Source organism: Procambarus clarkii, chromosome 57, assembly GCF_040958095.1.
Source record: "Procambarus clarkii isolate CNS0578487 chromosome 57, FALCON_Pclarkii_2.0, whole genome shotgun sequence".
NCBI classification, from domain to species: Eukaryota; Metazoa; Arthropoda; class Malacostraca; order Decapoda; family Cambaridae; genus Procambarus; species Procambarus clarkii.
The window spans coordinates 20705718-20720217 of record NC_091206.1 but is presented as its reverse complement, the minus strand read 5'-3'; the positions used below and the strand labels follow the sequence as shown (position 1 = coordinate 20720217).

Genomic DNA, 14500 nt, shown 5'->3' with positions numbered 1-14500 from the left:
TATATATATATATATATATATATATATATACATATATATATATATATATATATATATATATATATATATATATATATATATATATATATATTTATTTATTATTATTATTATTATTATATACGTATATATTTCTAATATTTTTCGTCACTGTCGAGGGAAGTTGAAAAATTAACTCTCCAAAGTTCATTTTCACACTATATTATGGTCTGACGCCTAAGGATGCGTTTCACAAGGCACTCCTTACATTTTCAACGACAAATTTTCCATGTTGTTTTAGATTCAGCTACTCGGAACAAAGAGTTCCAAGTAGCATAGGGTACGGTGAGCCCGTAGTGGACTTCCCTGGCACAAGAGTGGGGCTGTAACTGGGAATTTTCCATGTTGTTGTTGTTTTAGATTTAGCTACTCGGAACGAAATGTCCATGTAGCACTGGCTATGGTGAGCCCGTAATTGAGTTCGGTTATTCGCGATAACCTGTTACTCTGATATTTGGGTCAAAGTTTTAAATGGAGGTGGAGTTTCCTCCTTTTTCCCTGTTTCTTTTTAGCTTCTATTTTAGTGCACTGGTTTTTGTCTTGTTTTAATAACATTATCTTGGTGGCGGATGTAGGTGGAGAATGTTCACTAGTGAGTCCCATTCTTCAACGGCTTTTCTAATCATTGCAGTCGCTGTGGAATGTGCATCTAATGCAGCTGCTGTCGTTTGATTAATGTTGAGTTTGATACGCAGGGATAAAAACCAGGCTACAGTTAAGAATTAGTGCCCAGTCAATCCTTCCCAGCCAGGATACGAACCCAGGCCAAAACGCTCGCGAAACACCAGGCGATCACTTTACCACTACGCCACGGGAACTACGAACATAATTCAGACATTTATAATCCAATATTATTCTCACGTCTCAGCATATTATGTGCATATTCTAAGGCATATAAATAGACGATTTTATAACGATTCATGGACACCCAGTTAGCAGTGTTACTGGTGCATTTATGTACCCAAAACAGAGAGGGATTTATGGCCGTGACTGTACACCAATCTAAATGCCTCCTTATTTAGGTTCCTTAATTATCCTCTAACTTTTGCTAATGTAGAGAATGGTGCTGATGTTATCCTATTTATATGAGCCTCCGGAGTTAGGTTTGACGTTATGTCCACTCCCAGGTTTTGTTATCGAATCGTTATAGGGAGATGGTTTTCCGTCATTGTATACTGTCCCTTTGGTCTCCTGGTCCCATTTCCATCACTTTACACTTGCAGGTGTTATATATACAGTGTCAGCTGGTTCTGTGTTCGTGTTATATTTACATTATGAGATGGCGCTGAGAAAAGTAACTGTGTCACATCTCGGTCATTGTCAACTCTGAACACTGCAGGCACACGTAGGTGAGTACTCACACAGCCTGCACACGTATGCGAAAGATGACGAAAAGTATACACCAAAAATGGGTGAGAAGTGATAGTAAGGAAGGTCATTTGAAGGTAAAGCGTTCGTCGCTCCTGTCCTTCGCTCTCGGTCAGTCTTCCCCCTCTCTCTCTCACACTCTCACACTCTCTCGCACTCTCACACTCTCTCACACAATCACTCACAAACCGCAAGCACAACTAGGTGAGTGCGAACACAACGCCACACAATCTAACGCGGTAAACACAACACGAACACAGCGCCACACCATCTGAAGCTGTAAACATAACACGAACACAGCGGCTGTAAGCACCGCTGACAAACAGCAGTCAGTATCACTAATATTTTATGTGAAAAGAAGTTTGTACCGGATTGGCGAGTGTCAGGTGTAGGGGAGTTATTACCTAGACAGTGTTACCAGACTGAAGGAGTAATTACCTGGACAGTGTAACCAGTTGTTATGTTGGGCAAGCATACATACAGCTGGTGATTGGCGTTGGGTGTGGACTTGGGTGGAGGGCGGGTGCCGGTGAATGGTCGGAGGGAGCGTTGCCTAATTAAGGTGTTTGGTCAGGGTCTGGATAATGACTGGTACTTAATACGAGCTCAGTTTGGGAGATGTTCCCCTTAAATAATAAAGATGTTTAAGGTGTATTACTGATGCTGGAATATTTTAATATGTTATCAGACCTTGCAGTTTGAGCAGTTGCGTTGCCTGACTATGCCTTACAGTTATGATAATTTACATTATATAGTCATTTAAATTCCATTACAGCTAAGATGTTTACCTTAAGCCTTGGTCTGGAGCCTTGTACTTGTACCTCCGGGCTCAACACAAAAGGGTTTGTTTGCAGCATTTCTAAACCAAATTTACATTCGAGAGAAGTGGTCGCATTCATTCACATTCTCACCTGTATTGGGTAGTGTTCCGCAGCCCGGGCTTCCTAGACTGTGGCTCACGGCCACCTGAACAATGTCTGTAATCTTGCGCCAACATCTGTAACACGGTCGATTACTGTTGTGTTATGCAGCTGAATACGGTCGATTACTGTTGTGTTATGTAGCTTAATACGGTCGATTACTGTTGTGTTATGCAGCTGAATACGGTCGATTACTGTTGTGTTATGCAGCTGAATACGGTCGATTACTGTTGTGTTATGCAGGTGAATACGGTCGATTACTGTTGTGTTATGCAGCTGAATACGGTCGATTACTGTTGTGTTATGCAGCTGAATACGGTCGATTACTGTTGTGTTATGCAGCTGAATACGGTCGATTACTGTTGTGTTATGCAGCTGAATACGGTCGATTACTGTTGTGTTATGCAGCTGAATACGGTCGATTACTGTTGTGTTATGCAGCTGAATACGGTCGATTACTGTTGTGTTATGCAGCTGAATACGGTCGATTACTGTTGTGTTATGCAGCTGAATACTGTCGATTACTGTTGTGTTATGCAGCTGAATACGGTCGATTACTGTTGTGTTATGCAGCTGAATACGGTCGATTACTGTTGTGTTATGCAGCTGAATACGGTCGATTACTGTTGTGTTATGCAGCTGAATACGGTCGATTACTGTTGTGTTATGCAGCTGAATACGGTCGATTACTGTTGTGTTATGCAGCTGAATACAGTCAATTACTGTTGTCTTATGCAGCGGAACATACCAAATATTGTAGTTCAATTTGAATGTATGTTCGCGTGTGTTTGCGTGTCTGTGCTTGCAGCAGCTCCCACTTGGAACACAGCGGTGTTGTTGTGTTCCCATGGTGGTGTTGGCACCAGGGCGGGAAGTATTGCGAGCTCTGAGGATTGTTGAGTCGATCATGTGAAGCACCATCAATGAATAGGAGACAGACTAAGAGCGTTGCTAGTTAGCATTGTACAAGCACTTCAGTCACCTTCTCACCTCCTGTGGTTGAGTGTTCAGCTACCCAATACTCCACATGTTGTCTAACAGATCTCTAACACTGTCCATGGAGGACTGTATAACTGTATAAATGCATACACGCTCCTTATAACAAGTGTAGCATGTTGTATCAGCGTGCAGGTGTAGCATGTTGTATCAGCGTGCTGGTGTAGCATGTTGTATCAGCGTGCAGGTGTAGCATGTTGTATCAACGTGCAGGTGTAGCATATTGTATCAGCGTGCAGGTGTAGCATGTTGTATCAACGTGCAGGTGTAGCATATTGTATCAGCGTGCAGGTGTAGCATGTTGGTTTTGCGTGCAGATTTTGCGTGCAGGTGTAAGATGCAGGTTTTGCGTGCAGGTTTTGCGTGCAGGTGTAAGATGCAGGTTTTGCGTGCAGGTGTAAGATGCAGGTTTTGCGTGCAGGTGTAAGATGCAGGTTTTCCGTGCAGGTGTAAGATGCAGGTTTTGCGTCCAGGTGTAAGATGCAGGTTTTCCGTGCAGGTGTAACATTCAGATTTTGCGTGTAAGTGTAACACGCAGGTTTTGCGTGCTGGAGTAACTTCTTGGTTTAGCATGGAGGTATAGCATGTTGGTTTAGCGTGCAGGTGTAACAACATGCTGGTGAGGCTGATGGACGGCGTGTAGCTACAACTGTGATTACACTCGCAAATGTAACGCTTTCTGTGATGTTCAAATCAAATCAAATCAAATGTTTATTTAGGTAAGGTACATACATACAAGAGATTTTACAAAGAGTGATGGATTTATAGATAGGGCTAGTACATACAATGCCTAAAGCCACTATTACGCAAAGCGTTTCGGGCATGTTGTGTTTGTTGTTTTTAATAGAGCCCGTCCTCAGAGTAAAGTGATTACCTCGAGACTACAAACCCATTCTAACACCAACTGGATAGTTAGCCAGTTATTTGTGATGGTCTTAAAGTACACTATGGGTTCAATAATAGTTTCCTTGTAAACTGGCAAGAGAATCTTTGTCCTAAACAGAGAATATTCTCGAGTTATAATTTTATTGTCATATAAATCGTTGGTTTAAAATATGAAAAGGCTATGCTTAACTCGTTTTCTTTGAAACTGTCTGAATAATTTGGTTTTCTGTAAAAGGAAATCTAGGGGGATACTCAAATAGTTTTCGAATGTCATATTTCACATGTTTGTGAATAATACACCATACTAATGTATATTTAAGTGATAAATTTTAAGTAATAATTTAAGTAATGATTTATGTAATAAATTTAAGTAATGATTTATGTAATAAATTTTAGTAATGATTTATGTAATAAATTTAAGTAATAAATTTAATAAGTAATAAAACATAACCATGACTAGGGAGTAGATAACAACACTAATTATGTAATGGTTTTGTAGTGATTAATACAACCTCTTCGTCCCTGAGGACAGGTTGTGATAAAAATATAACTTGTCCTCGGAGGGGTGTGCTATCCTCGTGGTTATCACTTCAAAACCACTATGTAATTAGTGCTATTATCTCTTCCCTGTCCATGGTTAGGTAAGTTTAGGGACTGTGTTTTATTCTCCATCATGTGAAATTATTCAGTCTCCGTGGTGTAGTGGTAAGACACTCGCCTGGCGTTCCGCGAGCGCTATGTCATGGGTTCGTATCCTGGCCGGGGAGGATTTACTGGGCGCAAATCCTTAACTGTAGCCTCTGTTTAACTCAACAGTAAAATGTGTACTTGGTTGTAACAACGATTCTTCGCGGGGGGGATCGTATTCCAGGGACCTGCCCGAAACGCTACGCGTACTAGTGGCTGTACAAGAATGTAACAACTCTTGTATAGATATAAAACACCAGAAATAAATATCTCTTTGATATCCCCAGGGTCAAACTTAATCTGTGTAAACACTCTATGCAAATTAAGGGACCTAGTCTATGGAACTCACTCCCTAGTGAATTGAAAAACTTTAAAACTTTTGCCTTATTTAAAAGCAAAACCAAAAAGTACCTAATTTCATCTTCTTAGTTTCCTACACTGAGCTTTAAATTTGCTCTGTACCTAGTGTTACCCAATCTCCTAATTTTTATGTAATATCAAACAACCTTATCATTGTGTTCATTGCTGTCTTCTTTTATGTGCTAGCCATATGCTGTATTGTGACTGTTCAGTCCCTGAGCCCATTATGTGCCTCTGTAACCCTTTCCACTACCGCCCACAAGATGGGTATGGGGTGCATAATAAATGAAGTAAACTAAAAACTCTAAAAAAAAATATATGAAAATCAAAATCTACATGAGTATTCCATAGAATTTGTCATTAGAGAAAACTTCTGCCGCAGGACTTATCAAAGAAAATGAGTTTACCATAGACTCTGTTTTTAAATCTAGAGTTTAAATTACAAACGGTACAGTGATAACTTGAGAGAATATTCTCTGTTTTGGACAAAGCTTCACTTGCTTGTTTACAAGTAAACTATTATTGGAACTGTAATATGCTCTCAGACCATCGCAGATATCTGGAGAACTATCCAGGGGCTTTCAGAGGGAGGTTGATGACTTGATATAATTACTTTACCCGGAGAACGTGCTGTAATAATAATGATTATCATTATCATTTTACTATCATTATAATTATTATACTTCTCTGCAGATGGCGACGGTATAATCATTTGGAACAAGAGAAACTACACAACTACTGTTCCACTAGAGGTAAGTGTGTGTTCTAACCTCTATGTTAATTGAACTGCTTCATTGTCAGGCAACATTCAAGGACTCTATCACAGATGCAAGACCACATTCATCAACTCCACACTGCCTCATCCACACCACCCACCACATCACCCACACCACCCACCGCATCACCCACACCACCCACCGCATCACCCACACCATCCGTATCACTCTGTTCCCCCACCCACACCAACCAATACTGCACAACAACACCACTCCACCATCCACACACCACAACAGAGCACTTTGACCCACCTGTTATTTATTAACTAAAACACACAAACGCACACTGTGTGTGTGTGTGTGTGTGTGTGTGTGTGTGTGTGTGTATGTGTGTATGTGTGGAAAAAAATAGTAGTAGTAGAAACAGTTGATTGACAGTTGAGAGGCGGGCCGAAAGAGCAGAGCTCAACCCCCGCAAGCACAACTAGGTGAATACACACACACACACACACACACATGGGGGCCTGATAGTTGTATGAACAGCGCTTTGGACTCGTAATCCTAGGGTCATCGAACCCGGCTGATGGCAGAAACAACGGGCAGAGAACAAATCCACAAGGGCAAGGGTTCGAACTTACGCCCGGGATGATTCCGGACGCTGCCTTAGTCGACTAGGCCACGACAGACTAGGCCATACAGACCTGAGTGTGTATGTATATGGCTAGACCTGAGTGTGTGTATGGCCAGACCTGAGTGTGTGTATGGCCAGACCTGAGTGTGTGTGTATGGCCAGACCTGAGTGTGTGTGTATAGCCAGACCTGAGTGTGTGTATGGCCAGACCTGAGTGTGTGTGTATGGCCAGACCTGAGTGTGTGTGTATGGCCAGACCTGAGTGTGTGTGTATGGCCAGACCTGAGTGTGTGTGTATGGCCAGACCTGAGTGTGTGTGTATGGCCAGACCTGAGTGTGTGTGTATGGCCAGACCTGAGTGTGTGTGTATGGCCAGACCTGAGTGTGTGTGTATATGGCTAGACCTGAGTGTGTGCGTGTATGGCCAGACCTGAGTGTGTGTGTGTATATGGCTAGACCTGAGTGTGTGTGTGTATGACTAGACCTGAGTGTGTGTGTATGGCCAGACCTGAGTGTGTGTGTATGGCTAGACCTGAGTGTGTGTACGGCCAGACCTGAGTGTGTGTGTTTACTAGTTGTATTTTTACGGGGGTTGAGCTTTGCTCTTTCGGCCCGCCTCTCAACTGTCAATCAACTGTTTACTACTTCTTTTCTTTTCCACACACACACACACCCCAGGAAGCAGCCCGTGACAGCTGACTAACTCCCAGGTACCTATTTACTGCTAGGTAACAGGGGCATTCAGGGTGAAAGAAACTTTGCCCATTTGTTTCTGCCTCGTGCGGGAATCGAACCCGCGCCACAGAATTACGAATCCTGCGCGCTATCCACCAGGCGACGATCCCCTGATCCACCAGGCTACGATCTCCTGTGTGTATGGCCAGACCTGAGTGTGTGTGTATGGCTAGACCTGAGTGTGTGTGTGTGTGTATGGCCAGACCTGAGTGTGTGTGTATGGCCAGACCTGAGTGTGTGTGTGTGTGTATGGCTAGACCTGAGTGTGTGTGTGTATGGCCAGACCTGAGTATGTGTGTATAGCTAGACCTGAGTGTGTGTGTGGCCAGACCTGAGTGTGTGTGTATGGCTAGACCTGAGTGTGTGTATGACTAGACCTGAGTGTGCGTATGACTAGACCTGAGTGTGTGAGGCGACTGTTGATTAAGGCAGCAGGTATGCGTAGGTCAGAACAGCGGCAGAAATAACTGTAAACTGTTGAAGTGTCACGACTTGGAGACTGAGGCGAAGCTTCCGTTAGCCAGTGTTGTCTGCCGGATTGTCTCCCTGTTTTAACCTGTCCTCCGCTGCCAGTACAAAGTCCAGTGTCGCTGTTTGTTTACTGCCTTTAAAAGAGTTTCCTATACATTAATATTCATAAGTTAAATATCTACCTCGAGTGTTAGATTAATGCGCACGATGTGTGTATATTTGCTAAGTGCTTGGCGCTCAAGTAGCGACTCACTGTCTTTGGTAAAAGATATTGACGAATAACATTTGACAATTTATATATTGTTCGGTTTTGGCAATCAGTCACTCGCATCGTCACATCTTGCTGGCGTCAAATAGCGACACGTATAGTTCACAGATTTTGAAGCGTTTTTCCATCAGAAGGGGGCGTTAATGACCAAGTATTCAACGTTCTTTTAACACTAACCACTAACGACTTGCAGCACCAGTGGTATAAGCGGGCCATGCTTATAGGCTGTTACAGCGGACACTGTCAAGACTGTCCAGGGTCCCTTAGGGCGCCCGGGGAGCTGGGTTAGAAAATAAGGAAATAGCCACAATGTAGGACTCAGAATAGGAGATGCTTTTTCACCCACAGGGTTATTAACCCATAGAACCGCCTACCCACCAAAGCCGTAACTGTGTTGAGTTTTAAAATATACCTAGAAAAGATCATCAAAGCAAATGGGGGGGGGGGACCTTCGAGAAGCCGCAGGCTTCCTGTCCTCGCCGAGGCCACTTGGGTTAGTGGACCTCAGGTAAATCAAGTAAATCAGGTAAATACTTCAACAATTAGGCTAGGCTACCGTACGCTCTCTCCCACTGCCCTCTTCCTCCACAAGGAAAAGATATCATACCTTTTAAGGGGAAAAAGTTACACTGGCAGTTTTTGTCATAGGAGTTAGCTTCTTTTGGCAATTGATTATTGCAAAATTATATATATAATATTCTACATGTGCAACAATAAATCTTTAACATTAATAATGAAGGAAGAGAGAGGCGCGTCCTCGTGAGCTGAGCCACCGAGGAAGGGTAATAATGGTGGGACTAGACGCATTAGTGTTACTCTCCCACGGACATTAGAAATTGTAAAATTCATATTATTAACAAAGTATCCTCTTTATAATACGGTAAGGTACTCCCTTAGTAGAGCTCCCAGCGAGCTGAGGGTCTCGAGGGTGCCAAGAGAGCGCTCAGTCAGAGAGGCGGCGCGTTTTGTTTCTCTAGGCTTTTTGTTTTATTCCAGTGGCCAAAAATAATGTTATATTGTTAACAGGAAACAATATAATTCTGTGCAGTCAGGAATCACTGAACGTGGCAGTGCTGAAAATATGTGAACACACGTGCATCTACATCTATAAGAGAGAGAATGTCTCTTTCTGTACGTGTGTCCATGGAGGCCAGATGCTTGGGGCTAGCCTCACTCAACTTTGCAGGGGAAATGGTATGGTGTATGGGACAAGCACAACTGGTTAGGGTCGCCAGAATTCAAGAGGGAACAGCATCCAGTCATATTGTGTCCCCCTCACACCATTACATATTATTATTCACCGATCTCAGAAAAATTAAATACATTTCTGCTATTGCTACTTTGGCTGTAGTAGTAGTATAAAACAGAATACATGTACAGTTTCAAAGGCTTTCTCAAGTCCTGCTCCTTTCTCGAAGCAAACCGGGTAACAAATATATTTGTTAATATTTCGCACCGCTAGGCTCCTCCTAGGCTGACCACCCACACGACAGTGGTAGACTATTATATTATTTTTATAAGAGACATGCAGAGGCAGACATACACAGGCAGACATACAGGCAGATACAGAAACAGGCAAAGAGATCCGGTCCTGCACAGAGACCGGATCGACCAGGGAAGAGAGACATGAAGACAAACAGAAAAATAGAAACACACAGAAAACAGACACACAGCTAACAGCACACATAGAGAAAAACAGACAAATGGAAACAGAGAAAGAGACGCAAGGAGAAGGGGAGGGGAAAGAGGAAGAACGTGTAAAGAGAGGGAAGGAGAAGGGGGTGGGAAGGGGGGAACGTGTAAAGAGAGGGAGGGAGAGGGAACGTGTAAAGAGAGGGAGGGAGAAGGGGGTGGGAAGGGGGAACGTGTAAAGAGAGGGAGGGAGAGGGAACGTGTAAAGAGAGGGAGGGAGAGGGAACGTGTAAAGAGAGGAAGGGAGAAGGGGGTGGGAAGGGGGGAACGTATAAAGAGAGGGAAGGAGAAGGGAGGAAGGGAGAGGGACCGTATAAAGAGAGGGAAGAAGAAGAAGAAGAAGGGGCAATATCTGTTAATCACGTAGCAAAAGCATAACATTTCCACTTCACTAATTCGTGTGACAAATTAAAAGCGAGACGAGAAACCTGCCATTGTGAGCCCGGGGCGCACGTCATAACCCAGCATTACATACTTCCAGTATTGGCCAACAGTATTGTTCCGCAACATGAAAGTTGGCCTTTCCTTTAGTTATTGAAGTTACATATTTCTTTTTATATTCTGAGAGGTGTACATGTAATAGATCCAGCCTACTGCGACCAGCTGGTGCAATAGATCCAGCTTACTGTGACCAGCTGGCACAATAGATCCAGCTTACTGTGACCAGCTGGTGCAATAGATCCAGCTTACTGCGACCTGCTGGTGCAATAGATGCAGCCTACTGCGACCAGCTGGTGCAATAGATCCAGCCTACTGTGACCAGCTGGTACAATAGATCTGTTACAACCACATAAATCCTCACTGGTTCTCCTTTTTCCTCTCCCTTCTTGCTGCCTTCTCTCCTATTCTCGCCTTCCCTCAGTTTCGGGTGACACCAGGCAGGATGTAGAGCCATATATAGCTTAAACAAAGGTCAAGTTGTACAGTGAGTCTTGTCACTCGAGATGGCCTTCCCCGTCTGGCGTGGTGCAAGAGTCACTAGCTGGGCCAGCTGTTATTACTGGGCAGCTGAGGGGCCATCCTCGGGACTGGCCTGTCCCTGGCCTGTCCCTGGCCTCCAGCCTCGTCTGCTGGCCCCCTTTGGCCTCGCTTTGGGAAGTACCACCTGGAAACGTTCCTCTCGGTTGTTTGGTTAAGATCCTTGGCTAGTTATGACTATCTACCATGTAGCAACAGACATCAGTGTTCCCATCAGAATGTTGGGTTTTCGTTGGGCCACGCCCACCTGTAGGCCTAGAGGTTCTTTGGCCTCTGGTGAAAGGTCTCTTAATGCCCTCATGCGGGTCTTGGTGCCCATTGGCGGAGTTTCATAGTAGATCTAAGTGTGAGGAACTTAGGATAGTGTGGGTGGAGACAATCTGCTGCCTCAGGGAAGACACCGGCTGTAAAATCCACCGGAGGCAGCTGAATTGTAGGGTAAATGTTGCCTGATTCTGTCACTGTATTTCAACATCATTCTGGCATGGTAGAAATATTTATGATTGTTTGGTCGTTAACTTGTTATCAGTGATTCTCTAAGCTAAAGAATAAGATAACTAAAGTAACAGCCAACCTAATTGCAGTAAGTAATAATAATTAAACATCTGTTCCCTAGTAATTATCAAGAGCGAGGAAAATGAAATTCTTTTTGCTCTTTTCCTGGACCTCCTCGTCACGGGTCCAGGACATTAACTACCAGTAATTATCAGTCAACTAGCCAGAAGTGGGGCTAACCTAGATGTGGGGGTGGTGGTAGTTGTTAGAGTAGTTAGATCTGTGCTTGTATTATCCTTGGTATATTATCTTTCCAGTATCCAGTACGGTGTTTCAATCTTTCTCTCCCGTTGGCGTGAGGGCTGTGGCTGGCCTTTACGGTGTACATAGTATATATACATTGTTACAATACGGAGTGCAGGTTTACAGCGGTGACACGTGATCTAGTTGTTACATATGCAGCCTTCTCCGACCTGCTGGTGCAATACTCAACCTACACTGACCTGCTGGTACAATACTCAACCTATACTACTAACTTGATGGTACAATACCTCAGAAAAAAAGGAGGAAGTGATGCAGACTACAAGGATAATGGCGTTCCCTCTATATGCGAAGAAAACGAATCGCAGAACAACCTTGTTCTTGAGACACCCTATCTTAAGAACGACAAGGAAAGCTATGTAGAGAAATAGTAACGATTGAACTAAAGCTACAAGAATCATATACAATCCAGGAGATGCAAAGAGAGAGCAAAAGGCAAATCAGTGAAATAGAAATACACAGATTTCGCGAAAGCCTTCGACAGTTGTGACCGTAGTGTTATTGCACACAAAATGCGATCAAAAGGAATTACTGCATTGGAAAAATAGGAAGATAGATCTTCAGTTTCCTAAGAATCTGGTGTGTAATGAAATGGAGGAGGGAAAGAAATTAAGGGTAGGGAAAGGAGAGAATATTGCAATGTTACAAGTTAACCACAAGGTTTGAGTGTGTGTTGAGTGCAAGTGATAGTCAGTTCTGGCAACAGTCACATACAACATTAAATATTAAAAGCATTCAGTACATAATTCCAAAACGTAACAATAAAATATTAAAACTGTTCTCTCTTAAATATACATCAATTGCAGATAAAGTTTTAATGTTAAAATGTGTATTTTAGTTTCTTATAAAAAATTAACTGATTTCTAGCCTGCCTTTCCTTTCGGCTACAATTTCGATGAGTCTGAGGATCAACGTCCCCGCGGCCCAGTCCCCGACCAGGCCTCCAAGTTGATCATCTCGTTATCCAGATTGTTCAACGCCGCTACTCTTAGCCTGACGTATGAATCATAGCGTGGTTGATCAGGTATCCTTTGAAGATGTTCGAACAATGCAAGAGGTTGGCCAGCTATGTCGCGTATGAGTAGAGGGATGGAAGGTGTTGAATAGTCCTGACCCATTGAAGTTGATCAAGTTCTCGCTCAGCGTATTTATTGCACCTCCGTTTTTCTATGGACTATTTTGCACATCCTGCCATGCCTTCTGGTCTCGTGTGGTGTTATTTCCGTGTGTAGGTTTGGAACCACTCCTAGTATTTTCTAAGTGTAAATTATTATGTATCTCCCGCCTGCACTCTTTGGAATACAGATTTAAACATTGTAAGCGGTCCCAATAATTTAGATGCTTTATTGAGTGGACTCTAGCTAGTAAGCGATCTTTGCAAGTACTCCAGGTCAGCAATTTCTCAAGCTTTGAATGAGACTCTTACTATGCAACAATATTTCACTGGAGAACACTAGTGTTTTGAAAAGAATGATCATTGGTCTGGTATCTCTTGTTTGAAAGGTTCTTGTTACCCAACCTGTCATTTTTCTTGCAGTTGTGACAGCTACTTTACTGTGTTCTTTAGAAGTAAGGTCTTCTGTCATTACTCGCAAGTCTTTTATATTACTTTTTCGTTCTATAATGTGATTTGACTCCGTTTCGTATGAGGTTTCCCTTTTATATTGTCTTGTATTCTATAACGCTCCTTTAGGAGCTGGAACTTACCTTCACTAAACATATTTTATGTGGCCAGACAAGAGGCTCAACAGGTTCTGTTCTTGCTACTCTCTGTACACCAATTACATTATCACTTTCACTTAGAAACTAATCTTTGACGTTGTCTTGCAGGTTTCTCTGCAGGAGGGAGGTTAGGAGGGTGGGTTGATGGGGGTGTCTGGCTTTCAGGGCAGCTGGCTAGGTGGGTGGTGAGGGAGGCTGGCTGGTGGGTGGGTGAGGGAGGCTGGCAGGGTGGGTGGGTGGGTGGGTGAGGGAGGCTGGCTAGGTGGGTGGGTGGGTGGGTGAGGGAGGCTGGCTAGGTGGGTGGGTGGGTGGGTCAGGGAGGCTGGCAGGGTGGGTGGGTGGGTGGGTGAGGGAGGCTGGCTAGGTGGGTGGGTGGGTGGGTCAGGGAGGCTGGCTGGCTGGGTAGGTGAGGGAGGCTGGCAGGGTGGGTGGGTGGGTGGGTGAGGGAGGCTGGCTAGGTGGGTGGGTGAGGGAGGCTGGCTAGGTGGGTGAGGGAGGCTGGGTGGGTGGGTGGGTGAGGGAGGCTGGGTGGGTGGGTGGGTGGGTGAGGGAGGCTGGCTGGGTGGGTGGGTGAGAGAGGCTGGCTGGGTGGGTGGGTGAGGGAGGCTGGCTAGGTGGGTGGGTGGGTGAGGGAGGCTGGCTGGGTATGAGGGAGGCTGGCTAGGTGGGTGGGTGGGTGAGGGAGGCTGGCTGGGTGGGTGGGTGGGTCAGGGAGGCTGGGTGGGTGGGTGGGTGAGGGAGGCTGGCTAGGTGGGTGGGTGGGTGAGGGAGGCTGGCTAGGTGGGTGGGTGGGTGAGGGAGGCTGGCTGGCTGGGTGGGTGGGTCAGGGAGGCTGGCTGGGTGGGTGGGTGAGGGAGGCTGACTGGCTGGGTGGGTGGGTCAGGGAGGCTGGCTGGGTGGGTGAGGGAGGCTGGGTGGGTGGGTGGGTGTGTGGGTCAGGGAGGCTGGCTAGGTGGGTGGGTGGGTGAGGGAGGCTGGCTGGCTGGGTGGGTGGGTCAGGGAGGCTGGCTGGGTGGGTGGGTGGGTGAGGGAGGCTGGCTGGGTGGGTGGGTGAGGGAGGCTGGCTGGGTGGGTGGGTGGGTCAGGGAGGCTGGGTGGGTGGGTGGGTGGGTGGGTGGGTAAGGGAGGCTGGCTGGCTGGGTGGGTGGGTGGGTGAGGGAGGCTGGGTGGGTGGGTAAGGGAGGCTGGCTGGCTGGGTGGGTGTGTGGGTGAGGGAGGC

The 14500-nt window shown here is 45.1% G+C and overlaps 1 protein-coding gene across 3 annotated transcripts in view; it reads left to right on the top strand.

Annotated features, from left to right (window-relative positions):
• RhoGEF64C (Rho guanine nucleotide exchange factor at 64C) overlaps positions 1–14500 on the top strand; it is a 129761-nt gene that overhangs the window by 59500 nt on the left and 55761 nt on the right. For all 3 annotated transcript variants that reach the window (XM_045725213.2, XM_069306338.1, XM_045725215.2), the window contains one exon: positions 5946–6004. The gene's annotated coding sequence lies outside the window, so the exon portion shown is untranslated. The remainder of the gene's footprint in view (positions 1–5945; positions 6005–14500) is intronic.